Raw genomic sequence first — 26,351 nt, 5'->3', positions numbered from 1 at the left:
CCACCTGAATGTCTTTTGTTGCAACGTCTGATCACCCTGTGACACGTGAAGAAGTTGGTCATCTTCAGCTTCTGCTGCTTTGTTGGCAGACACGAAGTGATCTGAGAGTCTCAGTTTCAGCTGCAGAGAATAATAACGTCAGGGAAGAAGATGTGCCCACTACACATCAGCCTTTCTCAGCAATTATCTGGTTACATAGAGGAACCGTATGATTCCAGTACCTATATAATGCACATTTGTCACAGACATTGTTGCTTACGGCCACACCACCCTCAATATGCCTGACCTAGTCTGATCTCGGAAGCAAAGTAGGGTACGGCCTGGTTAGTACTTAAATGGGAGACTGCTTGGGAATACCAGGTGCTGTAAGCTTTTTGTCTTCTCTCGACCACCTGCGTGTCTTTTGTTGCAACGTCTGATCACCCTGTGACACATGAGGAAGTTGGTCATCTTCAGCTGCTGCTGCTTTGTTGGCAGACATGAGGTAATCTGAGAGTCTCAGTTTCAGCTGGAGAGAATAATCACATCTGAGAAGAAGATATGCCCACTAGAAGTGAGCTTTTCTATTCAATTATTTGGTTGCATAGAGAAACCGTATGATTCCAGTACCTATATAATGCACATTTGTCACAGACATTTTAGCTTACGACCAAACCACCCTGAATATGCCAGACCTCGTCTGATCTCGGAAGCCAAGCAGTTTTGGACCTGGTTAGTACTTGGATGGGAGACCGCTTGGGAATACCAGGTGCTGTAAGCTTTTTTCTCTTCTCTCCACTACCTGCATGTCTTTTGTTGCAACGTCTGATCACTCTGTGACACATGAAGAAGTTGGTCATCTTCAGCTGCTGCTGCTTTGTTGGCAGACACGATGTGATCTGAGAGTCTCAGTTTCAGCTGCAGAGAATAATCACATCAGGGAAGAAGATGTGCCCACTACAAGTCAGCCTTTCTCTGCAATTATCTGGTTACATAGAGGAACTGTATGATTCCAGTACCTATATAATGCACATTTGTCACAGTTATGGTTGCTTACGGCCACACCACCCTGAATATGCCCGACCTCGTCTGATCTCGGAAGCCAAGGAGGGTTGGGCCGGGTTAGTAATTTGATGGGAGACCGCTTGGGAATACCAGGTGCTGTAAGCTTTTTTTCGTCTCTCTACCACCTGCATGTCTTTTGTTGCAACGTCTGATCACCCTGTGACACAAGAGGAAGGTGGTCATCTTCAGCTGCTGCTGCTTTGTTGGCAGACACGAAGTGATCTGAGAGTCTCAGTTTCAGTTGCAGAGAATGATCACATCAGGGAAGATGATATGCCCGCTACACATCAGCCTTTCTCGGAAATTATCTGGTTGCATAGAGGAACCGTATGATTCCAGTACCTATATAATGCACATTTGTCAGAGACATTGTTGCTTACGGCCACACCACCCTGAACATGCCCGACCTCATCTGATCTCGGAAGCATAGCACGGTTGGTCCTGGTTAGTACTTGGATGGGAGTCCGCTTGGGAATACCAGTTGCTGTAAGCTTCTTCTCTTCTCTCTACCTCCTGCATTTCTTTTGTTGCAACGTCTGATCATCCTGTGACACATGAGGAAGTTGGTCATCTTCAGCTGCTGCTGCTGCTTTGTTGGCATACACGAAGTTATCTGAGAGTCTCAGTTTCAGCTGCAGAGAATAATCACATCAGGGAAGAAGATGTGCCCACTACAAGTTAGCCTTTCTCGGCAATTATCTGGTTACATAGAGGAAGTACATGGTTCCAGTACTTATATAATGCACATTTGTCACAGATATTGTTGCTTACGGCCACACCACCCTGAATAAACCTGACCTCGTCTGATCTTGGAAGCCAAGCAGGGTTGGGCCTGGTTAGTACTTGGATGGGAGACCACTTGGGAATACCAGGTGCTGTAAGCTTTTTCTCTTCTCTCAACCACCTCCATGTCTTTTGTTGCAACGTCTGATCACCCTGTGACACATGAGGAAGCTGGTAATCTTCAGCTGCTGCTGCTTTGTTGGCAGACACGAAGTGATCTGAGAGTCTCAGTTTCAGCTGAAGAGAATGAACACATCAGAGAAGATGATATGCCCACTACACATCAGCCTTTCTCGGCAATTATCTGGTTTCATAGAGGAAGTGTATGATTCCAGTACCTATATAATTCACATTTGTAACAGATATTGTTGCTTACCGCCACACCACCCTGAATAAGCCCCGCCTTGTCATATCTCGGAAGCCAAGCAGGGTTGGGTCTGGTTCGTACTTCAATGTCAGACTGCTTGGGAATACCAGGTGCTGTAAGCTTTTTCTCTTCTCTCTACCACCTGCATGTCTTTTGTTGCAACGTCTGATCACCCTGTGACACATGAGGAAGTTGGTCATCTTTAGCTGCTGCTGCTTTGTTGGCAGACACGAAGTGATCTGAGAGTCTCAGTTTCAGCTGGAGAGAATTATCACGTCAAGGAAGAAGATGTGCCCACTACACATAAGCCTTTCTCTGCAATTATCTGGTTACATAGAGGAACCGTATGATTCCAGTACCTATATAATGCACATTTGTCACAGACATTGTCGCTTACGGCCACACCACCCTGAACATGCCTGACCTCGTCTGATCTCGGAAGCCAAGCACGGTTGGCCTGGTTAGTACTTGGGTGGGAGACTGCTTGGGAATACCAGGTGCTGTAAGCTTTATTTCTTCTCTGGACCACCTGAATGTCTTTTGTTGCAACGTCTGATCACCCTGTGACACATGAGGAAGTTGGTCATCTTCAGCTTCTGCTGCTTTGTTGGCAGACACAAAGTGATCTGAGAGTCTCAGTTTCAGCTGCAGAGAATAATCACGTCAGGGAAGAAGATGTGCCCACTACACATAAGCCTTTCTCTGCAATTATCTGGTTGCATAGAGGAACCGTAAGATTCCAGTACCTATATAATGCACATTTGTCACAGAGATTGTCGCTTACGGCCACACCACCCTGAATATAATATGCCCGACCTCCTCCGATCTCGGAAGCCAAGCGGGGTTGTGCCTGGTTAGTACTTTGGTGGGAGACTGCTTGGGAATACCAGGTGCTGTAAGCTTTTTCTCTTCTCTCTACCACCTGCATGTCTTTTGTTGCAACGTCTGATCACCCTGTGACACATGAGGAAGTTGGTCATCTTCAGCTGCTGCTGCTTCTTTGTTGGCAGACACAAAGTGATCTTAGAGTCTCAGTTTCAGCTGCAGAGAATAATCACATCAGGGAAGAAAATATGCCCACTACACATCAGCCTTTCTCGGCAATTATCTGGTTACATAGAGGAACTGTATGATTCCAGTACCTATATAATGCACATTTGTCACAGACTTTGTTGCTTACGGCCACACCACCCTGAACATATCGGACCTTGTCCGATCTCGGAAGCCAAGCACGGTTGGGCCTGGTTAGTACTTGGATGGTAGACTGCCTGGGAATACCAGGTGCTTTAAGCTTTTTCTCTTCTCTCTACCAGCTGCATGTCTTTTGTTGCAACGTCTGATTACCCTGTGACACATGAGGAAGTTGGTCATCTTTAGCTGCTGCTGCTTTGTTGGCAGACACAAAGTGATCTGAGAGTCTCAGTTTCAGCTGCAGAGAATAATCACATCAGGGAAGAAGATGTGCCCACTACAAGTCAGCCTTTCTCGGCAATTATCTGGTTACATAGAGGAAGTGTATGATTCCAGTACTTATATAAGGCACATTTGTCACAAATATTGTTGCTTACAGCCACACCACCCTGAATAAGCCCGATCTTGGAAGCCAAGCAGGTTTGGGCCTGGTTAGTACTTTGATGGTAGACTGCCTGGGAATACCAGGTGCTTTAAGCTTTTTCTCTTCTCTCTACCACCTGCATGTCTTTTGTTGCAACGTCTGATCACCCTGTGACACATTAGGAAGTTGGTCATCTTCAGCTGCTGCTGCTTTGTTGGAAGACAGGAAGTGATCTGAGAGTCTCAGTTTCAGCTGGTGAGAATTATCACGTATGGGAAGAAGATGTGCCCACTACACATCAGCCTTTCTCGGCAATTATCTGGTTGCATAGAGAAACCGTATGATTCCAGTACCTATATAATGCACATTTGTCACAGACATTTATCGTTACGGCCACACCACCCTGAATAAGCCCGACCTTGTCTGATCTCGGAAGGCAAGCAGGCTTGGGCCTGGTTAGTACTTGGGTGGGAGACTGCTTGGGAATACCAGGTACCGTAAGCTTTTTCTCTTCTCTCTACCTCCTGCATGTCTTTTGTTGCAACGTCTGATCACCCTTTGACACATGAGGAAGTTGGTCATCTTCAGCTGCTGCTGCTTTGTTGGCAGATACAAAGTGATCTGAGAGTCTCAGTTTCAGCTGCAGAGAATAATCACATCAGGGAAGAAGATGTGCCCACTACAAGTCAGCCTTTCTCGGCAATTATCTGGTTGCATAGAGAAACCGTATGATTCCAGTACCTATATAATGCACATTTGTCACAGACATTTTCGCTTACGACCAAACCACCCTGAATATGCCAGACCTCGTCTGATCTCGGAAGCCAAGCAGTTTTGGGCCTGGTTAGTACTTGGGTGGGAGACCTCTTGGGAATACCAGCTGCTGTAAGCTTTTTTCTCTTCTCTCCACCACCTGCATGTCTTTTGTTGCAACGTCTGATCACTCTGTGACACATGAAGAAGTTGGTCATCTTCAGCTGCTGCTGCTTTGTTGGCAGACACGAAGTGATCTGAGAGTGTCAGTTTCAGCTGCAGAGAATAATCACATCAGGGAAGAAGATGTGCCCACTACAAGTCAGCCTTTCTCTGCAATTATCTGGTTACATAGAGGAACTGTATGATTCCAGTACCTATATAATGCACATTTGTCACAGTTATGGTTGCTTACGGCCACACCACCCTGAATATGCCCGACCTCGTCTGATCTCGGAAGCCAAGGAGGGTTGGGCCGGGTTAGTACTTTGATGGGAGACCGCTTGGGAATACCAGGTGCTGTAAGCTTTTTTTCGTCTCTCTACCACCTGCATGTCTTTTGTTGCAACGTCTGATCACCCTGTGACACAAGAGGAAGGTGGTCATCTTCAGCTGCTGCTGCTTTGTTGGCAGACACGAAGTGATCTGAGAGTCTCAGTTTCAGTTGCAGAGAATGATCACATCAGAGAAGATGATATGCCCGCTACACATCAGCCTTTCTCGGAAATTATCTGGTTGCATAGAGGAACCGTATGATTCCAGTACCTATATAATGCACATTTGTCAGAGACATTGTTGCTTACGGCCACACCACCCTGAACATGCCCGACCTCATCTGATCTCGGAATCATAGCACGGTTGGTCCTGGTTAGTACTTGGATGGGAGTCCGCTTGGGAATACCAGTTGCTGTAAGCTTCTTCTCTTCTCTCTACCACCTGCATGTCTTTTGTTGCAACGTCTGATCATCCTGTGACACATGAGGAAGTTGGTCATCTTCAGCTGCTGCTGCTGCTTTGTTGGCATACACGAAGTGATCTGAGAGTCTCAGTTTCAGCTGCAGAGAATAATCACATCAGGGAAGAAGATGTGCCCACTACAAGTTAGCCTTTCTCGGCAATTATCTGGTTACATAGAGGAAGTACATGGTTCCAGTACTTATATAATGCACATTTGTCACAGATATTGTTGCTTACGGCCACACCACCCTGAATAAACCTGACCTCGTCTGATCTTGGAAGCCAAGCAGGGTTGGGCCTGGTTAGTACTTGGATGGGAGACCACTTGGGAATACCAGGTGCTGTAAGCTTTTTCTCTTCTCTCAACCACCTCCATGTCTTTTGTTGCAACGTCTGATCACCCTTTGACACATGAGGAAGCTGGTAATCTTCAGTTGCTGCTGCTTTGTTGGCAGACACGAAGTGATCTGAGAGTCTCAGTTTCAGCTGAAGAGAATGAACACATCAGAGAAGATGATATGCCCACTACACATCAGCCTTTCTCGGCAATTATCTGGTTTCATAGAGGAAGTGTATGATTCCAGTACCTATATAATTCACATTTGTAACAGATATTGTTGCTTACCGCCACACCACCCTGAATAAGCCCCGCCTTGTCATATCTCGGAAGCCAAGCAGGGTTGGGTCTGGTTCGTACTTCAATGTCAGACTGCTTGGGAATACCAGGTGCTGTAAGCTTTTTCTCTTCTCTCTACCACCTGCATGTCTTTTGTTGCAACGTCTGATCACCCTGTGACACATGAGGAAGTTGGTCATCTTTAGCTGCTGCTGCTTTGTTGGCAGACACGAAGTGATCTGAGAGTCTCATTTTCAGCTGGAGAGAATTATCACGTCAAGGAACAAGATGTGCCCACTACACATCAGCCTTTCTCGGCAATTATCTGGTTACATAGATGAACCGTATGACTCCATTACCTATATAATGCACATTTGTCACAGACATTGTCGCTTACGGCCACACCACCCTGAATATGCCTGACCTCGTCTGATCTAGGAAGCCAAGCAGGGTTGGGCCTGGTTAGTACTTGGATGGGAGACCGCTTGGGAATACCAAGTGCTGTACGCTTTTTCTCTTCTCTCAACCACCTGCATGTCTTTTGTTGCAACGTCTGATCACCCTGTGACACATGAGGAAGTTGGTCATCTTCAGTTGCTGCTTTGTTGGCAGACACGAAGTGAACTGAGAGTCTCATTTTCAGCTGGAGAGAATTATCACGTCAGGGAACAAGATGTGCCCACTACAAGTCAGCTTTTTTCTGCAATTATCTGGTTACATAGAGGAAGTGTATGATTCCAGTACCTATATAATGCACATTTGTCACAAATATTGTTTCTTACGGCCACACCACCCTGAATAAGCCCGACCTCGTCTGATCTCGGAAGCCAAGTAGGGTTGGGCCTTGTTAGTACTTTATTGGGAGACCGCTCTGGAGTACCAGGTGCCTCAAGCTTATTCTCTTCTCTCGACCACCTGCATGTCTTTTGTTGCAATGTCTGATCACCCTGTGACACATGAGGAAGTTGGTCATCTTCAGCTGCTGCTGCTTTGTTGGAAGACACGAAGTGATCTGAGAGTCTCAGTTTCAGCTGGAAAAAGATCATGTCAGGGAAGAAGATGTGCCCACTACACATCAGCCTTTCTCTGCAATTATCTGGTTACATAGAGGAACCATATGATTCCAGTACCTATAAAATGCACATTTGTCACAGACATTGTTGCTTACGGCCACACCACCCTGAACATGCCCGACCTCGTCTGATCTCGGACGCCAAGCACGGTTGGGCCTGATTAGTACTTGGATGGGAGACCGCTTGGGAATACCAGGTGCTCTAAGCTTTTTCTCTTCTCTCTACCACCTGCATGTCTTTTGTTGCAACGTCTGATCATCCTGTGACACATGAGGAAGTTGGTCATCTTCAGCAGCTGCTGCTTCTTTTTTAGCAGACACGAAGTGATCTGAGAGTCTCATTTTCAGCTGGAGAGAATTATCACATCAGGGAAGAAGATGTGCCCATAACAAGTCAGCCTTTCTCTGCAATTATCTGGTTACATAGAGGAAGTGTATGATTCCAGTACCTATATATTGCACATTTGTCACAAATATTGTTTCTTACGGCCACACCACCCTGAATAAGCCCGACCTCGTGTGATCTCGGAAGCCAAGCAGGGTTGGGCCTGGTTAGTACTTGGCTGGGAGACCGCTTGGGAATACCAGGTACCGTAAGCTTTTTCTCTTCTCTCTACCTCCTGCATGTCTTTTGTTGCAACGTCTGATCACCCTTTGACACATGAGGAAGTTGGTCATCTTCAGCTGCTGCTGCTTTGTTGGCAGATACAAAGTGATCTGAGAGTCTCAGTTTCAGCTGCAGAGAATAATCACATCAGGGAAGAAGATGTGCCCACTACAAGTCAGCCTTTCTCGGCAATTATCTGGTTGCATATAGGAACCGTATGATTCCAGTACCTATATAATGCACATTTGTCACAGACATTGTTGCTTACAGCCACACCACCCTGAATATGCCTGACCTCGTCTGATCTCGGAAGCCAAGCAGGGTTGTACCTGGTTAGTACTTGGATGGGAGACAGCTTGGGAATACCAGGTTCTGTAAGCTTTTTTCTTCTCTCTACCACCTGCATGTCTTTTGTTGCAACGTCTGATCACCTTGTGACACATGAGGAAGTTGGTCATCTTCAACAGCTGCTGCTGCTTTGTTGGCAGACATGAGGTTATCTGAGAGTCTCAGTTTCAGCTGCAGAGAATAATCACATCAGGGAAGAAGATGTAACCACTACAAGTCAGCCTTTCTTGGCAATTATCTGTTTACATAGAGGAAGTGTATGATTCCAGTGCCTATATAATGCACATTTGTCACACCTATTGTTGCTTACGGCCACACCACCCTGAATATGCCCGACCTTGTCTGATCTCGGAATTAAAGCAGGGTTGGGCCTGGTTAGTACTTGGATGAGAGACCGCTTCGGAATACCAGGTTCTGTAAGCGTTTTCTCTTCTCTCTACCAACTACATGTCTTTTGTTGCAACGTCTGATCACCCTGTGACACATGAGGAAGTTGGTCATCTTCAGCTGCTGCTTTGTTGGCAGACACGAAGTGATCTGAGAGTCTCATTTTCAGCTGGAGAGAATTATCACGTCAGGGAACAAGATGTGCCCACTACATATCAGCCTTTCTCGGCAATTATCTGGTTACATAGAGGAACCATAAGATTCCATTACCTATATAATGCACATTTGTCACAGAGGTTGTTGCTTACGGCCAAACCACCCTGAATATGTCCGACCTCTCCTGATCTCGGAAGCCAAGGAGGGTTGGGCCTGGTTAGTACTTTGATGGGAGACCGCTTGGGAAAACCAGGTGCTGTAAGCTTTTTCTCTTCTCTCTACCACCTGCATGTCTTTTGTTGCAACGTCTGATCACCCTATGACACATGAGGAAGTTGGCCATCTTCAGCAGCTGCTGCTGCTTTGTTGGCAGACACGAAGTGATCTGAGAGTCTCAGTTTCAGCTGCAGAGAATAATCACATCAGGGAAGAAGATGTGCCCACTACAAGTCAGCCTTTCTCTGCAATTATCTGGTTACATAGAGGAAGTGTATGATTCCAGTACTTATATAATGCACATTTGTCACAGTTATTGTTGCTTACGGCCACACCACCCTGAATAAGCCCGACCTCGTCTGATCTCGGAAGCCAAGCAGGGTTGGTCCTTGTTAGTACTTGGGTGGGAGTCTGCTTGGGAATACCAGGTGCTGTAAGCGTTTTCTCTCCTCTCTACCAGCTGCATTTCTTTTGTTGCAACGTCTGATCACCCTGTGACACATGAGGAAGTTGGTCATCTTCAGCTGCTGCTGCTTTGTTGGAAGACAGGAAGTGATCTGAGAGTCTCAGTTTCAGCTAGTGAGAATTATCACGTATGGGAAGAAGATGTGCCCACTACACATCAGCCTTTCTCGGCAATTATCTGGTTACATAGAGGAAGTGTATGATTCCAGTACCTATATAATGCACATTTGTCACAGACATTGTTGCTTACGGCCACACCACCCTGAACATGCCCGACCTCGTCTGATCTCGGACGCCAAGCATGGTTGGACCTGATTAGTACTTGGATGGGAGACCGCTTGGGAATACCAGGTGCTCTAAGCTTTTTCTCTTCTCTCTACCACCTGCATGTCTTTTGTTGCAACGTCTGATCACCCTTTGACACATGAGGAAGTTGGTCATCTTCAGCTGCTGCTAATTTGTTGGAAGACACGAAGTGATCTGAGAGTCTCAGTTTCAGCTGGTGAGAATTATCACGTATGGGAAGAAGATGTGCCCACTACACATCAGCCTTTCTCGGCAATTATCTGGTTACATAGAGGAACTGTATGATTCCAGTACCTAAATAATGCACATTTGTCACAGACATTGATCGTTACGGCCACACCACCCTGAATAAGCCCGACCTTGTCTGATCTCGGAAGGCAAGCAGGCTTGGGCCTGGTTAGTACTTGGGTGGGAGACCGCTTGGGAATACCAGGTACCGTAAGCTTTTTCTCTTCTCTCTACCTCCTGCATGTCTTTTGTTGCAACGTCTGATCACCCTTTGACACATGAGGAAGTTGGTCATCTTCAGCTGCTGCTGCTTTGTTGGCAGATACAAAGTGATCTGAGAGTCTCAGTTTCAGCTGCAGAGAATAATCACATCAGGGAAGAAGATGTGCCCACTACAAGTCAGCCTTTCTCGGCAATTATCTGGTTGCATATAGGAACCGTATGATTCAAGTACCTATATAATGCACATTTGTCACAGACATTGTTGCTTACAGCCACACCACCCTGAATATGCCTTATCTCGGAAGCCAAGCAGGGTTGTACCTGGTTAGTTCTTGAATGGGAGACCGCTTGGGAATACCAGGTGCTGTAAGCTTTTTCTCTTCTCTCTACCAACTACATGTCTTTTGTTGCAACGTCTGATCACCCTGTGACACATGAGGAAGTTGGTCATCTTCAGCTTCTGCTGCTTTGTTTGCAGACACAAAGTGATCTGAGAGTCTCAGTTTCAGCTGCAGAGAATAATCACATCAGGGAAGAAGATGTGCCCACTACAAGTCAGCCTTTCTCGGCAATTATCTGGTTGCATATAGGAACCGTATGATTCCAGTACCTATATAATGCACATTTGTCACAGACATTGTTGCTTACAGCCACACCACCCTGAATATGCCTGACCTCGTCTGATCTCGGAAGCCAAGCAGGGTTGTACCTGGTTAGTACTTGGATGGGAGACAGCTTGGGAATACCAGGTTCTGTAAGCTTTTTTCTTCTCTCTACCACCTGCATGTCTTTTGTTGCAACGTCTGATCACCTTGTGACACATGAGGAAGTTGGTCATCTTCAACAGCTGCTGCTGCTTTGTTGGCAGACATGAGGTTATCTGAGAGTCTCAGTTTCAGCTGCAGAGAATAATCACATCAGGGAAGAAGATGTAACCACTACAAGTCAGCCTTTCTTGGCAATTATTTGTTACATAGAGGAAGTGTATGATTCCAGTGCCTATATAATGCACATTTGTCACACCTATTGTTGCTTACGGCCACACCACCCTGAATATGCCCGACCTTGTCTGATCTCGGAATTAAAGCAGGGTTGGGCCTGGTTAGTACTTGGATGAGAGACCGCTTCGGAATACCAGGTGCTGTAAGCTTTTTCTCTTCTCTCTACCAACTACATGTCTTTTGTTGCAACGTCTGATCACCCTGTGACACATGAGGAAGTTGGTCATCTTCAGCTGCTGCTTTGTTGGCAGACACGAAGTGATCTGAGAGTCTCATTTTCAGCTGGAGAGAATTATCACGTCAGGGAACAAGATGTGCCCACTACATATCAGCCTTTCTCGGCAATTATCTGGTTACATAGAGGAACCATAAGATTCCATTACCTATATAATGCACATTTGTCACAGAGATTGTTGCTTACGGCCAAACCACCCTGAATATGTCCGACCTCTCCTGATCTCGGAAGCCAAGGAGGGTTGGGCCTGGTTAGTACTTTGATGGGAGACCGCTTGGGAAAACCAGGTGCTGTAAGCTTTTTCTCTTCTCTCTACCACCTGCATGTCTTTTGTTGCAACGTCTGATCACTCTATGACACATGAGGAAGTTGGCCATCTTCAGCAGCTGCTGCTGCTTTGTTGGCAGACACGAAGTGATCTGAGAGTCTCAGTTTCAGCTGCAGAGAATAATCACATCAGGGAAGAAGATGTGCCCACTACAAGTCAGCCTTTCTCTGCAATTATCTGGTTACATAGAGGAAGTGTATGATTCCAGTACTTATATATTGCACATTTGTCACAGTTATTGTTGCTTACGGCCACACCACCCTGAATAAGCCCGACCTCGTCTGATCTCGGAAGCCAAGCAGGGTTGGTCCTTGTTAGTACTTGGATGGGAGTCTGCTTGGGAATACCAGGTGCTGTAAGCGTTTTCTCTCCTCTCTACCTGCAGCATTTCTTTTGTTGCAACGTCTGATCACCCTGTGACACATGAGGAAGTTGGTCATCTTCAGCTGCTGCTGCTTTGTTGGAAGACAGGAAGTGATCTGAGAGTCTCAGTTTCAGCTGGTGAGAATTATCACGTATGGGAAGAAGATGTGCCCACTACACATCAGCCTTTCTCGGCAATTATCTGGTTACATAGAGGAACTGTATGATTCCAGTACCTAAATAATGCACATTTGTCACAGACATTGATCGTTACGGCCACACCACCCTGAATAAGCCCGACCTTGTCTGATCTCGGAAGGCAAGCAGGCTTGGGCCTGGTTAGTACTTGGGTGGGAGACCGCTTGGGAATACCAGGTACCGTAAGCTTTTTCTCTTCTCTCTACCTCCTGCATGTCTTTTGTTGCAACGTCTGATCACCCTGTGACACATGAGGAAGTTGGTCATCTTCAGCTGCTGCTTTGTTGGCAGACACAAAGTGATCTGAGAGTCTCAGTTTCAGCTGCAGAGAATAATCACATCAGGGAAGAAGATGTGCCCACTACAAGTCAGCCTTTCTCGGCAATTATCTGGTTGCATATAGGAACCGTATGATTCAAGTACCTATATAATGCACATTTGTCACAGACATTGTTGCTTACAGCCACACCACCCTGAATATGCCTGATCTCGGAAGCCAAGCAGGGTTGTACCTGGTTAGTACTTGGATGGGAGACAGCTTGGGAATACCAGGTTCTGTAAGCTTTTTCTCTTTTCTCTACCACCTGTATGTCTTTTGTTGCAACGTCTGATCACCCTGTGACACATGAGGAAGTTGGTCATCTTCAGCTGCTGCTTTGTTGGCAGACACAAAGTGATCTGAGAGTCTCATTTTCAGCTGGAGAGAATTATCACGTCAGGGAACAAGATGTGCCCACTACATATCAGCCTTTCTCGGCAATTATCTGGTTACATAGAGGAACCATAAGATTCCATTACCTATATAATGCACATTTGTCACAGAGATTGTTGCTTACGGCCAAACCACCCTGAATATGTCCGACCTCTCCTGATCTCGGAAGCCAAGGAGGGTTGGGCCTGGTTAGTACTTTGATGGGAGACCGCTTGGGAAAACCAGGTGCTGTAAGCTTTTTCTCTTCTCTCTACCACCTGCATGTCTTTTGTTGCAACGTCTGATCACCCTATGACACATGAGGAAGTTGGCCATCTTCAGCAGCTGCTGCTGCTTTGTTGGCAGACACGAAGTGATCTGAGAGTCTCAGTTTCAGCTGCAGAGAATAATCACATATGGGAAGAAGATGTGCCCACTACAAGTCAGCCTTTCTCTGCAATTATCTGGTTACATAGAGGAACCGTATGATTCCTGTACTTATATAATGCACGTTTGTCACAGTTATTGTTGCTTACGGCCACACCACCCTGAATAAGCCCGACCTCATCTGATCTCGGAAGCCAAGCAGGGTTGGTCCTTGTTAGTACTTGGATGGGAGTCTGCTTGGGAATGCCAGGTGCTGTAAGCGTTTTCTCTCCTCTCTATCAGCTGCATGTCTTTTGTTGCAACCTCTGATTACCCTGTGACACATGAGGAAGTTGGTCATCTTTAGCTGCTGCTGCTTTGTTGGCAGACACGAAGTGATCTGAGAGTCTCATTTTCAGCTGGAGAGAATTATCACATCAGGGAAGAAGATGTGCCCATAACAAGTTAGCCTTTCTCTGCAATTATCTGGTTACATAGAGGAAGTGTATGATTCCAGTACCTATATATTGCACATTTGTCACAAATATTGTTTCTTACGGCCACACCACCCTGAATAAGCCCGACCTCGTCTGATCTCGGAAGCCAAGCAGGGTTGGGCCTGGTTAGTACTTTATTGGGAGACCGCTTGGGAATACCAGGTGCCTCAAGCTTATTCTCTTCTCTCGACCACCTGCATGTCTTTTCTTGCAACGTCTGATTACCCTGTGACACATGAGGAAGTTGGTCATCTTCAGCTGCTGCTGCTATGTTGGAAGACAGGAAGTGATCTGAGAGTCTCAGTTTCAGCTGGTGAGAATTATCACGTATGGGAAGAAGATGTGCCCACTACACATCAGCCTTTCTCGGCAATTATCTGGTTACATAGAGGAACCGTATGATTCCAGTACCTATATAATGCACATTTGTCACAGACATTGTTGCTTACGGCCACACCACCCTGAAAATGCCCGACCTCGTCTGATCTCGGACGCCAAGCACGGTTGGGCCTGATTAGTACTTGGATGGGAGACCGCTTGGGAATACCAGGTGCTCTAAGCTTTTTCTCTTCTCTCTACCATCTGCATGTCTTTTGTTGCAACGTCTGATCACCCTTTGACACATGAGGAAGTTGGTCATCTTCAGCTGCTGCTAATTTGTTGGAAGACACGAAGTGATCTGAGAGTCTCAGTTTCAGCTGGTGAGAATTATCACGTATGGGAAGAAGATGTGCCCACTACACCTCAGCCTTTCTCGGCAATTATCTGGTTACATAGAGGAACTGTATGATTCCAGTACCTATATAATGCACATTTGTCACAGACATTGATCGTTACGGCCACACCACCCTGAACATGCCCGACCTCATCTGATCTCGGTATACAAGCAGGGTGGGGCCTGATTAGTACTTGGATGGGAGACCGCTTGGGAATACCAGGTGCTGTAAGCTTTTTCTCTTCTCTCTACCACCTGCATGTCTTTTGTTGCAACGTCTGATCACCCTGTGACACATGAGGAAGTTGGTCATCTTCAGCTTCTGCTGCTTTGTTGGCAGACACGAAGTGATCTGAGAGTCTCAGTTTCAGCTGAAGAGAATAATCACATCAGGGAAGAAGATGTGCCCACTACACATCAGCCTTTCTCTGCAATTATCTGGTTACATAGAGGAACCGTATGATTCCTGTACTTATATAATGCATATTTGTCATAGACATTGTTACTTACCGCCACACCACCCTGAATAAGCCCTACCTTGTCTGATCTCGGAAGGCAAGCAGGCTTGGGCCTGGTTAGTACTTGGATAGGAGACAGCTTGGGAATACCAGGTTGTGTAAGCTTTTTTCTTCTCTCTACCTCCTGCATGTCTTTTGTTGCAACGTCTGATCACCCTTTGACACATGAGGAAGTTGGTCATCTTCAGCAGCTGCTGCTGCTTTGTTGGCAGACACGAAGTGATCTGAGAGTCTCAGTTTCAGCTGAAGAGAATAATCACATCAGGGAAGAAGATGTGCCCACTACAAGTCAGCCTTTCTCGGCAATTATCTGGTTACATAGAGGAACCGTATGATTCCTGTACTTATATAATGCATATTTGTCATAGACATTGTTACTTACCGCCACACCACCCTGAATAAGCCCGACCTTGTCTGATCTCGGAAGCCAAGCAGGGTTGTACCTGGTTAGTACTTGGGTGGGAGACCGCTTGGGAATACCAGGTACCGTAAGCTTTTTCTCTTCTCTCTACCTCCTGCATGTCTTTTGTTGCAACGTCTGATCACCCTGTGACACATGAGGAAGTTGGTCATCTTCAGCTGCTGCTGCTTTGTTGGCAGACACAAAGTGATCTGAGAGTCTCAGTTTCAGCTGCAGAGAATAATCACATCAGGGAAGAAGATGTGCCCACTACAAGTCAGCCTTTCTCGGCAATTATCTGGTTGCATATAGGAACCGTATGATTCCAGTACCTATATAATGCACATTTGTCACAGACATTGTTGCTTACAGCCACACCACCCTGAATATGCCTGACCTCGTCTGATCTCGGAAGCAAAGCAGGGTTGTACCTGGTTAGTACTTGGATGGGAGACAGCTTGGGAATACCAGGTTCTGTAAGCTTTTTTCTTCTCTCTACCACCTGCATGTCTTTTGTTGCAACGTCTGATCACCCTGTGATACATGAGGAAGTTGGTCATCTTCAACAGCTGCTGCTGCTTTGTTGGCAGACTTGAGGTTATCTGAGAGTCTCAGTTTCAGCTGCAGAGAATAATCACATCAGGGAAGAAGATGTAACCACTACAAGTATGCCTTTCTCGGCAATTATCTGTTTACATAGAGGAAGTGTATGATTCCAGTGCCTATATAATGCACATTTGTCACACCTATTGTTGCTTACGGCCACACCACCCTGAATATGCCCAACCTTGTCTGATCTCGGAATTAAAGCAGGGTTGGGCCTGGTTAGTACTTGGATGGGAGACCGCTTCGGAATACCAGGTGCTGTAAGCTTTTTCTCTTCTCTCTACCAACTACATGTCTTTTGTTGCAACGTCTGATCACCCTGTGACACATGAGGAAGTTGGTCATCTTCAGCTGCTGCTTTGTTGGCAGACACGAAGTGATCTGAGAGTCTCATTTTCAGCTGGAGAGAATTATCACGTCAGGGAACAAGATGTGCCCACTACATATCAGCCTTTCTCGGCAATTATCTGGTTACATAGAGGAACCATAAGATTCCATTACCTATATAATGCACATTTGTCACAGAGATTGTTGCTTACGGCCAAACCACCCTGAATATGTCCGACCTCTCCTGATCTCGGAAGCCAAGGAGGGTTGGGACTGGTTAGTACTTTGATGGGAGACCGCTTGGGAAAACCAGGTGCTGTAAGCTTTTTCTCTTCTCTCTACCACCTGCATGTCTTTTGTTGCAACGTCTGATCACCCTATGACACATGAGGAAGTTGGCCATCTTCAGCAGCTGCTGCTGCTTTGTTGGCAGACACGAAGTGATCTGAGAGTCTCAGTTTCAGCTGCAGAGAATAATCACATCAGGGAAGAAGATGTGCCCACTGCACATCATCCTTTCTCAGCAATTTCTGGTTACATAGAGGAACCGTATGATTCCAGTACCTATATAATGCACATTTGTCACAGCCATTGTTGCTTACGGCCACACCACCCTCAATATGCTTGACCTCGTCTGATCTCGGAAGCCAAGCAGGATTGGGCCTGGTTAGTACTTGGGTGGGAGACTGCTTGGGAATACCAGGTGCTGTAAGCTTTTTCTCTTCTCTCTACCACCTGCATGTCTTTTGTTGCAACATTTGATCACCCTGTGACACATGAGGAAGTTGGTCATCTTCAGCTTCTGCTGCTTTGTTGGCAGACACAAAGTGATCTGAGAGTCTCAGTTTCAGCTGCAGAGAATAATCACGTCAGGGAAGAAGATGTGCCCACTACACATCAGCCTTTCTCGGAAATGATCTGGTTACATAGAGGAACCGTATGATTCCTGTACTTATATAATGCACATTTGTCAGACACATTGTTGCTTACGGCCACACCACCCTGAACATGCCCGACCTCGTCTGATCTCAGAAGCCAAGCACAGTTGGGCCTGGTTTGTACTTGGATGGAAGACCTCTTGGGAATACCAGGTGCTGTAAGCTTTTTCTCTTCTCTCTACCACCTGCATGTCTTTTGTTGCAACGTCTGATAACCCTGTGACACATGAGGAAGTTGGTCATCTTCAGCTGCTGCTGCTTTGTTGGAAGACACGAAGTTATCTGAGAGTCTCAGTTTCAGCTGGTGTGAATTATCACGTATGGGAAGAAGATGTGCCCACTACACATCAGCCTTTCTCGGCAATTATCTGGTTACATAGAGGAACCGTATGATTCCAGTACCTATATAATGCACATTTGTCACAGACATTGATCCTTACGGCCACACCACCCTGAACATGCCCGACCTCATCTGGTCTCGGAAGACAAGCAGGGTGGGGCCTGATTAGTACTTGGATGGGAGACCGCTTGGGAATACCAGGTGCTGTAAGCTTTTTCTCTTCTCTCTACCACCTGCATGTCTTTTGTTGCAACGTCTGATCACCCTGTGACACATGAGGAAGTTGGTCATCTTCAGCTTCTGCTGCTTTGTTGGCAGACACGAAGTGATCTGAGAGTCTCAGTTTCAGCTGAAGAGAATAATCACGTCAGGGAAGAAGATGTGCCCACTACATATCAGCCTTTCTCTGCAATTATCTGGTTACATAGAGGAACCGTATGATTCCTGTACTTATATAATGCACATTTGTCATAGACATTGTTATTTACCGCCACACCACCCTCAATAAGCCCGACCTTGTCTGATCTCGGAAGGCAAGCAGGCTTGGGCCTGGTTAGTACTTGGGTGGGAGACCGCTTGGGAATACCAGGTGCCGTAAGCTTTTTCTCTTCTCTCTACCACCTGCATGTCTTTTGTTGCAACGTCTGATCACCCTGTGACACATGAGGAAGTTGGTCATCTTCAGCTGCTGCTGCTTTGTTGGCAGACACTAAGTGATCTGAGAGTCTCAGTTTCAGCTGCAGAGAACAATCACATCAGGGAAGAAGATGTGCCCACTACAAGTCAGCCTTTCTCGGCAATTATCTGGTTGCATATAGGAACCGTATGATTCCAGTACCTATATAATGCACATGAGTCACAGATATTGTTCCTTATAGCCACACCACCCTGAATATGCCTGACCTCGTCTGATCTCGGAAGCCAAGCAGGGTTGTACCTGGTTAGTACTTGGATGGGAGACAGCTTGGGAATACCAGGTTCTGTAAGCTTTTTCTCTTCTCTCTACCACCTGCATGTCTTTTGTTGCAACGTCTGATCACCCTGTGACACATGAGGAAGTTGGTCATCTTCAACAGCTGCTGCTGCTTTGTTGGCAGACATGAGGTTATCTGAGAGTCTCAGTTTCAGCTGCAGAGAATAATCACATCAGGGAAGAAGATGTAACCACTACAAGTCAGCCTTTCTCGGCAATTATCTGTTTACATAGAGGAAGTGTATGATTCCAGTGCCTATATACGCACATTTGTCACAGCTGTTGTTGCTTACGGCCACACCACCCTCAATATGCCTGACCTTGTCTGATCTCGGAAGCAAAGCAGGGTTGGGCCTGGTTCGTACTTGGATGGGAGACTGCTTTGGAATACCAGGTGCTCTAAGCTTTTTCTCTTCTCTCTACCAACTACATGTCTTTTGTTGCAACGTCTGATCACCCTGTGACACATGAGGAAGTTGGTCATCTTCAGCTGCTGCTTTGTTGGCAGACACGAAGTGATCTGAGAGTTTCATTTTCAGCTGGAGAAAATTATCACGTCAGGGAACAAGATGTGCCCACTACATATCAGCCTTTCTCGGCAATTATCTGTTTACATAGAGGAAGTGTATGATTCCAGTGCCTATATACGCACATTTGTCACACCTATTGTTGCTTACGGCCACACCACCCTGAATATGCCCGACCTTGTCTGATCTCGGAATTAAAGCAGGGTTGGGCCTGGTTAGTACTTGGATGAGAGACCGCTTCGGAATACCAGGTTCTGTAAGCGTTTTCTCTTCTCTCTACCAACTACATGTCTTTTGTTGCAACGTCTGATCACCCTGTGACACATGAGGAAGTTGGTCATCTTCAGCTGCTGCTTTGTTGGCAGACACGAAGTGATCTGAGAGTCTCATTTTCAGCTGGAGAGAATTATCACGTCAGGGAACAAGATGTGCCCACTACATATCAGCCTTTCTCGGCAATTATCTGGTTACATAGAGGAACCATAAGATTCCATTACCTATATAATGCACATTTGTCACAGAGGTTGTTGCTTACGGCCAAACCACCCTGAATATGTCCGACCTCTCCTGATCTCGGAAGCCAAGGAGGGTTGGGCCTGGTTAGTACTTTGATGGGAGACCGCTTGGGAAAACCAGGTGCTGTAAGCTTTTTCTCTTCTCTCTACCACCTGCATGTCTTTTGTTGCAACGTCTGATCACCCTATGACACATGAGGAAGTTGGCCATCTTCAGCAGCTGCTGCTGCTTTGTTGGCAGACACGAAGTGATCTGAGAGTCTCAGTTTCAGCTGCAGAGAATAATCACATCAGGGAAGAAGATGTGCCCACTACAAGTCAGCCTTTCTCTGCAATTATCTGGTTACATAGAGGAAGTGTATGATTCCAGTACTTATATAATGCACATTTGTCACAGTTATTGTTGCTTACGGCCACACCACCCTGAATAAGCCCGACCTCGTCTGATCTCGGAAGCCAAGCAGGGTTGGTCCTTGTTAGTACTTGGGTGGGAGTCTGCTTGGGAATACCAGGTGCTGTAAGCGTTTTCTCTCCTCTCTACCAGCTGCATTTCTTTTGTTGCAACGTCTGATCACCCTGTGACACATGAGGAAGTTGGTCATCTTCAGCTGCTGCTGCTTTGTTGGAAGACAGGAAGTGATCTGAGAGTCTCAGTTTCAGCTAGTGAGAATTATCACGTATGGGAAGAAGATGTGCCCACTACACATCAGCCTTTCTCGGCAATTATCTGGTTACATAGAGGAAGTGTATGATTCCAGTACCTATATAATGCACATTTGTCACAGACATTGTTGCTTACGGCCACACCACCCTGAACATGCCCGACCTCGTCTGATCTCGGACGCCAAGCATGGTTGGACCTGATTAGTACTTGGATGGGAGACCGCTTGGGAATACCAGGTGCTCTAAGCTTTTTCTCTTCTCTCTACCACCTGCATGTCTTTTGTTGCAACGTCTGATCACCCTTTGACACATGAGGAAGTTGGTCATCTTCAGCTGCTGCTAATTTGTTGGAAGACACGAAGTGATCTGAGAGTCTCAGTTTCAGCTGGTGAGAATTATCACGTATGGGAAGAAGATGTGCCCACTACACATCAGCCTTTCTCGGCAATTATCTGGTTACATAGAGGAACTGTATGATTCCAGTACCTAAATAATGCACATTTGTCACAGACATTGATCGTTACGGCCACACCACCCTGAATAAGCCCGACCTTGTCTGATCTCGGAAGGCAAGCAGGCTTGGGCCTGGTTAGTACTTGGGTGGGAGACCGCTTGGGAATACCAGGTACCGTAAGCTTTTTCTCTTCTCTCTACCTCCTGCATGTCTTTTGTTGCAACGTCTGATCACCCTTTGACACATGAGGAAGTTGGTCATCTTCAGCTGCTGCTGCTTTGTTGGCAGATACAAAGTGATCTGAGAGTCTCAGTTTCAGCTGCAGAGAATAATCACATCAGGGAAGAAGATGTGCCCACTACAAGTCAGCCTTTCTCGGCAATTATCTGGTTGCATATAGGAACCGTATGATTCAAGTACCTATATAATGCACATTTGTCACAGACATTGTTGCTTACAGCCACACCACCCTGAATATGCCTTATCTCGGAAGCCAAGCAGGGTTGTACCTGGTTAGTTCTTGAATGGGAGACCGCTTGGGAATACCAGGTGCTGTAAGCTTTTTCTCTTCTCTCTACCAACTACATGTCTTTTGTTGCAACGTCTGATCACCCTGTGACACATGAGGAAGTTGGTCATCTTCAGCTTCTGCTGCTTTGTTTGCAGACACAAAGTGATCTGAGAGTCTCAGTTTCAGCTGCAGAGAATAATCACATCAGGGAAGAAGATGTGCCCACTACAAGTCAGCCTTTCTCGGCAATTATCTGGTTGCATATAGGAACCGTATGATTCCAGTACCTATATAATGCACATTTGTCACAGACATTGTTGCTTACAGCCACACCACCCTGAATATGCCTGACCTCGTCTGATCTCGGAAGCCAAGCAGGGTTGTACCTGGTTAGTACTTGGATGGGAGACAGCTTGGGAATACCAGGTTCTGTAAGCTTTTTTCTTCTCTCTACCACCTGCATGTCTTTTGTTGCAACGTCTGATCACCTTGTGACACATGAGGAAGTTGGTCATCTTCAACAGCTGCTGCTGCTTTGTTGGCAGACATGAGGTTATCTGAGAGTCTCAGTTTCAGCTGCAGAGAATAATCACATCAGGGAAGAAGATGTAACCACTACAAGTCAGCCTTTCTTGGCAATTATTTGTTACATAGAGGAAGTGTATGATTCCAGTGCCTATATAATGCACATTTGTCACACCTATTGTTGCTTACGGCCACACCACCCTGAATATGCCCGACCTTGTCTGATCTCGGAATTAAAGCAGGGTTGGGCCTGGTTAGTACTTGGATGAGAGACCGCTTCGGAATACCAGGTGCTGTAAGCTTTTTCTCTTCTCTCTACCAACTACATGTCTTTTGTTGCAACGTCTGATCACCCTGTGACACATGAGGAAGTTGGTCATCTTCAGCTGCTGCTTTGTTGGCAGACACGAAGTGATCTGAGAGTCTCATTTTCAGCTGGAGAGAATTATCACGTCAGGGAACAAGATGTGCCCACTACATATCAGCCTTTCTCGGCAATTATCTGGTTACATAGAGGAACCATAAGATTCCATTACCTATATAATGCACATTTGTCACAGAGATTGTTGCTTACGGCCAAACCACCCTGAATATGTCCGACCTCTCCTGATCTCGGAAGCCAAGGAGGGTTGGGCCTGGTTAGTACTTTGATGGGAGACCGCTTGGGAAAACCAGGTGCTGTAAGCTTTTTCTCTTCTCTCTACCACCTGCATGTCTTTTGTTGCAACGTCTGATCACTCTATGACACATGAGGAAGTTGGCCATCTTCAGCAGCTGCTGCTGCTTTGTTGGCAGACACGAAGTGATCTGAGAGTCTCAGTTTCAGCTGCAGAGAATAATCACATCAGGGAAGAAGATGTGCCCACTACAAGTCAGCCTTTCTCTGCAATTATCTGGTTACATAGAGGAAGTGTATGATTCCAGTACTTATATATTGCACATTTGTCACAGTTATTGTTGCTTACGGCCACACCACCCTGAATAAGCCCGACCTCGTCTGATCTCGGAAGCCAAGCAGGGTTGGTCCTTGTTAGTACTTGGATGGGAGTCTGCTTGGGAATACCAGGTGCTGTAAGCGTTTTCTCTCCTCTCTACCTGCAGCATTTCTTTTGTTGCAACGTCTGATCACCCTGTGACACATGAGGAAGTTGGTCATCTTCAGCTGCTGCTGCTTTGTTGGAAGACAGGAAGTGATCTGAGAGTCTCAGTTTCAGCTGGTGAGAATTATCACGTATGGGAAGAAGATGTGCCCACTACACATCAGCCTTTCTCGGCAATTATCTGGTTACATAGAGGAACTGTATGATTCCAGTACCTAAATAATGCACATTTGTCACAGACATTGATCGTTACGGCCACACCACCCTGAATAAGCCCGACCTTGTCTGATCTCGGAAGGCAAGCAGGCTTGGGCCTGGTTAGTACTTGGGTGGGAGACCGCTTGGGAATACCAGGTACCGTAAGCTTTTTCTCTTCTCTCTACCTCCTGCATGTCTTTTGTTGCAACGTCTGATCACCCTGTGACACATGAGGAAGTTGGTCATCTTCAGCTGCTGCTTTGTTGGCAGACACAAAGTGATCTGAGAGTCTCAGTTTCAGCTGCAGAGAATAATCACATCAGGGAAGAAGATGTGCCCACTACAAGTCAGCCTTTCTCGGCAATTATCTGGTTGCATATAGGAACCGTATGATTCAAGTACCTATATAATGCACATTTGTCACAGACATTGTTGCTTACAGCCACACCACCCTGAATATGCCTGATCTCGGAAGCCAAGCAGGGTTGTACCTGGTTAGTACTTGGATGGGAGACAGCTTGGGAATACCAGGTTCTGTAAGCTTTTTCTCTTTTCTCTACCACCTGTATGTCTTTTGTTGCAACGTCTGATCACCCTGTGACACATGAGGAAGTTGGTCATCTTCAGCTGCTGCTTTGTTGGCAGACACAAAGTGATCTGAGAGTCTCATTTTCAGCTGGAGAGAATTATCACGTCAGGGAACAAGATGTGCCCACTACATATCAGCCTTTCTCGGCAATTATCTGGTTACATAGAGGAACCATAAGATTCCATTACCTATATAATGCACATTTGTCACAGAGATTGTTGCTTACGGCCAAACCACCCTGAATATGTCCGACCTCTCCTGATCTCGGAAGCCAAGGAGGGTTGGGCCTGGTTAGTACTTTGATGGGAGACCGCTTGGGAAAACCAGGTGCTGTAAGCTTTTTCTCTTCTCTCTACCACCTGCATGTCTTTTGTTGCAACGTCTGATCACCCTATGACACATGAGGAAGTTGGCCATCTTCAGCAGCTGCTGCTGCTTTGTTGGCAGACACGAAGTGATCTGAGAGTCTCAGTTTCAGCTGCAGAGAATAATCACATATGGGAAGAAGATGTGCCCACTACAAGTCAGCCTTTCTCTGCAATTATCTGGTTACATAGAGGAACCGTATGATTCCTGTACTTATATAATGCACGTTTGTCACAGTTATTGTTGCTTACGGCCACACCACCCTGAATAAGCCCGACCTCATCTGATCTCGGAAGCCAAGCAGGGTTGGTCCTTGTTAGTACTTGGATGGGAGTCTGCTTGGGAATGCCAGGTGCTGTAAGCGTTTTCTCTCCTCTCTATCAGCTGCATGTCTTTTGTTGCAACCTCTGATTACCCTGTGACACATGAGGAAGTTGGTCATCTTTAGCTGCTGCTGCTTTGTTGGCAGACACGAAGTGATCTGAGAGTCTCATTTTCAGCTGGAGAGAATTATCACATCAGGGAAGAAGATGTGCCCATAACAAGTTAGCCTTTCTCTGCAATTATCTGGTTACATAGAGGAAGTGTATGATTCCAGTACCTATATATTGCACATTTGTCACAAATATTGTTTCTTACGGCCACACCACCCTGAATAAGCCCGACCTCGTCTGATCTCGGAAGCCAAGCAGGGTTGGGCCTGGTTAGTACTTTATTGGGAGACCGCTTGGGAATACCAGGTGCCTCAAGCTTATTCTCTTCTCTCGACCACCTGCATGTCTTTTCTTGCAACGTCTGATTACCCTGTGACACATGAGGAAGTTGGTCATCTTCAGCTGCTGCTGCTATGTTGGAAGACAGGAAGTGATCTGAGAGTCTCAGTTTCAGCTGGTGAGAATTATCACGTATGGGAAGAAGATGTGCCCACTACACATCAGCCTTTCTCGGCAATTATCTGGTTACATAGAGGAACCGTATGATTCCAGTACCTATATAATGCACATTTGTCACAGACATTGTTGCTTACGGCCACACCACCCTGAAAATGCCCGACCTCGTCTGATCTCGGACGCCAAGCACGGTTGGGCCTGATTAGTACTTGGATGGGAGACCGCTTGGGAATACCAGGTGCTCTAAGCTTTTTCTCTTCTCTCTACCATCTGCATGTCTTTTGTTGCAACGTCTGATCACCCTTTGACACATGAGGAAGTTGGTCATCTTCAGCTGCTGCTAATTTGTTGGAAGACACGAAGTGATCTGAGAGTCTCAGTTTCAGCTGGTGAGAATTATCACGTATGGGAAGAAGATGTGCCCACTACACCTCAGCCTTTCTCGGCAATTATCTGGTTACATAGAGGAACTGTATGATTCCAGTACCTATATAATGCACATTTGTCACAGACATTGATCGTTACGGCCACACCACCCTGAACATGCCCGACCTCATCTGATCTCGGTATACAAGCAGGGTGGGGCCTGATTAGTACTTGGATGGGAGACCGCTTGGGAATACCAGGTGCTGTAAGCTTTTTCTCTTCTCTCTACCACCTGCATGTCTTTTGTTGCAACGTCTGATCACCCTGTGACACATGAGGAAGTTGGTCATCTTCAGCTTCTGCTGCTTTGTTGGCAGACACGAAGTGATCTGAGAGTCTCAGTTTCAGCTGAAGAGAATAATCACATCAGGGAAGAAGATGTGCCCACTACACATCAGCCTTTCTCTGCAATTATCTGGTTACATAGAGGAACCGTATGATTCCTGTACTTATATAATGCATATTTGTCATAGACAATGTTACTTACCGCCACACCACCCTGAATAAGCCCTACCTTGTCTGATCTCGGAAGGCAAGCAGGCTTGGGCCTGGTTAGTACTTGGATAGGAGACAGCTTGGGAATACCAGGTTGTGTAAGCTTTTTTCTTCTCTCTACCTCCTGCATGTCTTTTGTTGCAACGTCTGATCACCCTTTGACACATGAGGAAGTTGGTCATCTTCAGCAGCTGCTGCTGCTTTGTTGGCAGACACGAAGTGATCTGAGAGTCTCAGTTTCAGCTGAAGAGAATAATCACATCAGGGAAGAAGATGTGCCCACTACAAGTCAGCCTTTCTCGGCAATTATCTGGTTACATAGAGGAACCGTATGATTCCTGTACTTATATAATGCATATTTGTCATAGACATTGTTACTTACCGCCACACCACCCTGAATAAGCCCGACCTTGTCTGATCTCGGAAGCCAAGCAGGGTTGTACCTGGTTAGTACTTGGGTGGGAGACCGCTTGGGAATACCAGGTACCGTAAGCTTTTTCTCTTCTCTCTACCT

General features: G+C 46.3%; 4 non-coding genes and 55 pseudogenes across 4 annotated transcripts; all 59 read left to right on the top strand.

Moving 5' to 3' along the window:
* Positions 1 to 253: 253 nt before the first annotated feature.
* LOC140294794 (5S ribosomal RNA) lies at positions 254 to 372 on the top strand (annotated as a pseudogene).
* Positions 373 to 641: 269 nt separating this feature from the next.
* On the top strand, positions 642 to 760 carry LOC140289868 (5S ribosomal RNA; annotated as a pseudogene).
* Positions 761 to 1,030: 270 nt separating this feature from the next.
* Positions 1,031 to 1,149, top strand: LOC140300081 (5S ribosomal RNA; annotated as a pseudogene).
* A 269-nt stretch (positions 1,150 to 1,418) lies between these two features.
* Positions 1,419 to 1,537, top strand: LOC140290991 (5S ribosomal RNA; annotated as a pseudogene).
* A 272-nt stretch (positions 1,538 to 1,809) lies between these two features.
* On the top strand, positions 1,810 to 1,928 carry LOC140297399 (5S ribosomal RNA). Its single transcript, XR_011913137.1, has one exon. It is a non-coding gene; the product is annotated as a 5S ribosomal RNA (ribosomal RNA).
* A 657-nt stretch (positions 1,929 to 2,585) lies between these two features.
* Positions 2,586 to 2,703, top strand: LOC140289555 (5S ribosomal RNA; annotated as a pseudogene).
* A 269-nt stretch (positions 2,704 to 2,972) lies between these two features.
* On the top strand, positions 2,973 to 3,096 carry LOC140289080 (5S ribosomal RNA; annotated as a pseudogene).
* Positions 3,097 to 3,368: 272 nt separating this feature from the next.
* Positions 3,369 to 3,487, top strand: LOC140294799 (5S ribosomal RNA; annotated as a pseudogene).
* A 647-nt stretch (positions 3,488 to 4,134) lies between these two features.
* LOC140295782 (5S ribosomal RNA) lies at positions 4,135 to 4,253 on the top strand (annotated as a pseudogene).
* Positions 4,254 to 4,522: 269 nt separating this feature from the next.
* Positions 4,523 to 4,641, top strand: LOC140294248 (5S ribosomal RNA; annotated as a pseudogene).
* A 270-nt stretch (positions 4,642 to 4,911) lies between these two features.
* On the top strand, positions 4,912 to 5,030 carry LOC140296587 (5S ribosomal RNA). The gene has a single exon (XR_011912977.1). It is a non-coding gene; the product is annotated as a 5S ribosomal RNA (ribosomal RNA).
* Positions 5,031 to 5,299: 269 nt separating this feature from the next.
* Positions 5,300 to 5,418, top strand: LOC140293030 (5S ribosomal RNA; annotated as a pseudogene).
* Positions 5,419 to 5,690: 272 nt separating this feature from the next.
* Positions 5,691 to 5,809, top strand: LOC140297398 (5S ribosomal RNA). Its single transcript, XR_011913136.1, has one exon. It is a non-coding gene; the product is annotated as a 5S ribosomal RNA (ribosomal RNA).
* Positions 5,810 to 6,466: 657 nt separating this feature from the next.
* On the top strand, positions 6,467 to 6,585 carry LOC140281162 (5S ribosomal RNA; annotated as a pseudogene).
* Positions 6,586 to 6,851: 266 nt separating this feature from the next.
* On the top strand, positions 6,852 to 6,970 carry LOC140297238 (5S ribosomal RNA; annotated as a pseudogene).
* A 267-nt stretch (positions 6,971 to 7,237) lies between these two features.
* Positions 7,238 to 7,356, top strand: LOC140312173 (5S ribosomal RNA; annotated as a pseudogene).
* Positions 7,357 to 7,628: 272 nt separating this feature from the next.
* Positions 7,629 to 7,747, top strand: LOC140300754 (5S ribosomal RNA; annotated as a pseudogene).
* Positions 7,748 to 8,016: 269 nt separating this feature from the next.
* LOC140292867 (5S ribosomal RNA) lies at positions 8,017 to 8,135 on the top strand (annotated as a pseudogene).
* Positions 8,136 to 8,406: 271 nt separating this feature from the next.
* Positions 8,407 to 8,525, top strand: LOC140290684 (5S ribosomal RNA; annotated as a pseudogene).
* A 266-nt stretch (positions 8,526 to 8,791) lies between these two features.
* LOC140268717 (5S ribosomal RNA) lies at positions 8,792 to 8,910 on the top strand (annotated as a pseudogene).
* A 272-nt stretch (positions 8,911 to 9,182) lies between these two features.
* LOC140289425 (5S ribosomal RNA) lies at positions 9,183 to 9,301 on the top strand (annotated as a pseudogene).
* Positions 9,302 to 9,570: 269 nt separating this feature from the next.
* On the top strand, positions 9,571 to 9,689 carry LOC140276869 (5S ribosomal RNA; annotated as a pseudogene).
* A 269-nt stretch (positions 9,690 to 9,958) lies between these two features.
* On the top strand, positions 9,959 to 10,077 carry LOC140293627 (5S ribosomal RNA; annotated as a pseudogene).
* Positions 10,078 to 10,724: 647 nt separating this feature from the next.
* LOC140292866 (5S ribosomal RNA) lies at positions 10,725 to 10,843 on the top strand (annotated as a pseudogene).
* Positions 10,844 to 11,113: 270 nt separating this feature from the next.
* LOC140308498 (5S ribosomal RNA) lies at positions 11,114 to 11,232 on the top strand (annotated as a pseudogene).
* Positions 11,233 to 11,498: 266 nt separating this feature from the next.
* Positions 11,499 to 11,617, top strand: LOC140268712 (5S ribosomal RNA; annotated as a pseudogene).
* Positions 11,618 to 11,889: 272 nt separating this feature from the next.
* LOC140288844 (5S ribosomal RNA) lies at positions 11,890 to 12,008 on the top strand (annotated as a pseudogene).
* Positions 12,009 to 12,277: 269 nt separating this feature from the next.
* Positions 12,278 to 12,396, top strand: LOC140293626 (5S ribosomal RNA; annotated as a pseudogene).
* A 641-nt stretch (positions 12,397 to 13,037) lies between these two features.
* Positions 13,038 to 13,156, top strand: LOC140268706 (5S ribosomal RNA; annotated as a pseudogene).
* A 272-nt stretch (positions 13,157 to 13,428) lies between these two features.
* LOC140289223 (5S ribosomal RNA) lies at positions 13,429 to 13,547 on the top strand (annotated as a pseudogene).
* Positions 13,548 to 13,816: 269 nt separating this feature from the next.
* LOC140283940 (5S ribosomal RNA) lies at positions 13,817 to 13,935 on the top strand (annotated as a pseudogene).
* Positions 13,936 to 14,204: 269 nt separating this feature from the next.
* LOC140303772 (5S ribosomal RNA) lies at positions 14,205 to 14,323 on the top strand (annotated as a pseudogene).
* Positions 14,324 to 14,592: 269 nt separating this feature from the next.
* Positions 14,593 to 14,711, top strand: LOC140315619 (5S ribosomal RNA; annotated as a pseudogene).
* Positions 14,712 to 15,370: 659 nt separating this feature from the next.
* On the top strand, positions 15,371 to 15,489 carry LOC140294698 (5S ribosomal RNA; annotated as a pseudogene).
* A 269-nt stretch (positions 15,490 to 15,758) lies between these two features.
* LOC140293006 (5S ribosomal RNA) lies at positions 15,759 to 15,877 on the top strand (annotated as a pseudogene).
* Positions 15,878 to 16,148: 271 nt separating this feature from the next.
* LOC140309908 (5S ribosomal RNA) lies at positions 16,149 to 16,267 on the top strand (annotated as a pseudogene).
* Positions 16,268 to 16,533: 266 nt separating this feature from the next.
* On the top strand, positions 16,534 to 16,652 carry LOC140291796 (5S ribosomal RNA; annotated as a pseudogene).
* A 271-nt stretch (positions 16,653 to 16,923) lies between these two features.
* LOC140277923 (5S ribosomal RNA) lies at positions 16,924 to 17,042 on the top strand (annotated as a pseudogene).
* A 269-nt stretch (positions 17,043 to 17,311) lies between these two features.
* LOC140281722 (5S ribosomal RNA) lies at positions 17,312 to 17,430 on the top strand (annotated as a pseudogene).
* Positions 17,431 to 17,699: 269 nt separating this feature from the next.
* LOC140289458 (5S ribosomal RNA) lies at positions 17,700 to 17,818 on the top strand. Its single transcript, XR_011912257.1, has one exon. It is a non-coding gene; the product is annotated as a 5S ribosomal RNA (ribosomal RNA).
* A 269-nt stretch (positions 17,819 to 18,087) lies between these two features.
* Positions 18,088 to 18,206, top strand: LOC140295801 (5S ribosomal RNA; annotated as a pseudogene).
* Positions 18,207 to 18,475: 269 nt separating this feature from the next.
* Positions 18,476 to 18,594, top strand: LOC140296384 (5S ribosomal RNA; annotated as a pseudogene).
* Positions 18,595 to 18,865: 271 nt separating this feature from the next.
* LOC140295757 (5S ribosomal RNA) lies at positions 18,866 to 18,984 on the top strand (annotated as a pseudogene).
* A 265-nt stretch (positions 18,985 to 19,249) lies between these two features.
* LOC140290683 (5S ribosomal RNA) lies at positions 19,250 to 19,368 on the top strand (annotated as a pseudogene).
* A 266-nt stretch (positions 19,369 to 19,634) lies between these two features.
* Positions 19,635 to 19,753, top strand: LOC140268699 (5S ribosomal RNA; annotated as a pseudogene).
* A 272-nt stretch (positions 19,754 to 20,025) lies between these two features.
* On the top strand, positions 20,026 to 20,144 carry LOC140289423 (5S ribosomal RNA; annotated as a pseudogene).
* A 269-nt stretch (positions 20,145 to 20,413) lies between these two features.
* LOC140276863 (5S ribosomal RNA) lies at positions 20,414 to 20,532 on the top strand (annotated as a pseudogene).
* Positions 20,533 to 20,801: 269 nt separating this feature from the next.
* On the top strand, positions 20,802 to 20,920 carry LOC140293625 (5S ribosomal RNA; annotated as a pseudogene).
* Positions 20,921 to 21,567: 647 nt separating this feature from the next.
* LOC140292865 (5S ribosomal RNA) lies at positions 21,568 to 21,686 on the top strand (annotated as a pseudogene).
* Positions 21,687 to 21,956: 270 nt separating this feature from the next.
* On the top strand, positions 21,957 to 22,075 carry LOC140308487 (5S ribosomal RNA; annotated as a pseudogene).
* Positions 22,076 to 22,341: 266 nt separating this feature from the next.
* On the top strand, positions 22,342 to 22,460 carry LOC140268693 (5S ribosomal RNA; annotated as a pseudogene).
* Positions 22,461 to 22,732: 272 nt separating this feature from the next.
* On the top strand, positions 22,733 to 22,851 carry LOC140288843 (5S ribosomal RNA; annotated as a pseudogene).
* A 269-nt stretch (positions 22,852 to 23,120) lies between these two features.
* LOC140293624 (5S ribosomal RNA) lies at positions 23,121 to 23,239 on the top strand (annotated as a pseudogene).
* Positions 23,240 to 23,880: 641 nt separating this feature from the next.
* On the top strand, positions 23,881 to 23,999 carry LOC140268690 (5S ribosomal RNA; annotated as a pseudogene).
* A 272-nt stretch (positions 24,000 to 24,271) lies between these two features.
* LOC140289222 (5S ribosomal RNA) lies at positions 24,272 to 24,390 on the top strand (annotated as a pseudogene).
* A 269-nt stretch (positions 24,391 to 24,659) lies between these two features.
* On the top strand, positions 24,660 to 24,778 carry LOC140283929 (5S ribosomal RNA; annotated as a pseudogene).
* Positions 24,779 to 25,047: 269 nt separating this feature from the next.
* LOC140303765 (5S ribosomal RNA) lies at positions 25,048 to 25,166 on the top strand (annotated as a pseudogene).
* A 269-nt stretch (positions 25,167 to 25,435) lies between these two features.
* On the top strand, positions 25,436 to 25,554 carry LOC140315610 (5S ribosomal RNA; annotated as a pseudogene).
* A 659-nt stretch (positions 25,555 to 26,213) lies between these two features.
* LOC140294697 (5S ribosomal RNA) lies at positions 26,214 to 26,332 on the top strand (annotated as a pseudogene).
* The last annotated feature ends 19 nt before the right edge of the window (positions 26,333 to 26,351 follow it).

This window comes from Leuresthes tenuis, unplaced genomic scaffold (genome assembly GCF_036924035.1).
Source record: "Leuresthes tenuis unplaced genomic scaffold, fLeuTen1.0.hap1 SCAF_1, whole genome shotgun sequence".
Lineage (NCBI taxonomy): Eukaryota > Metazoa > Chordata > Actinopteri > Atheriniformes > Atherinopsidae > Leuresthes > Leuresthes tenuis.
This window is presented reverse-complemented; position numbering and strand designations above follow the sequence as displayed.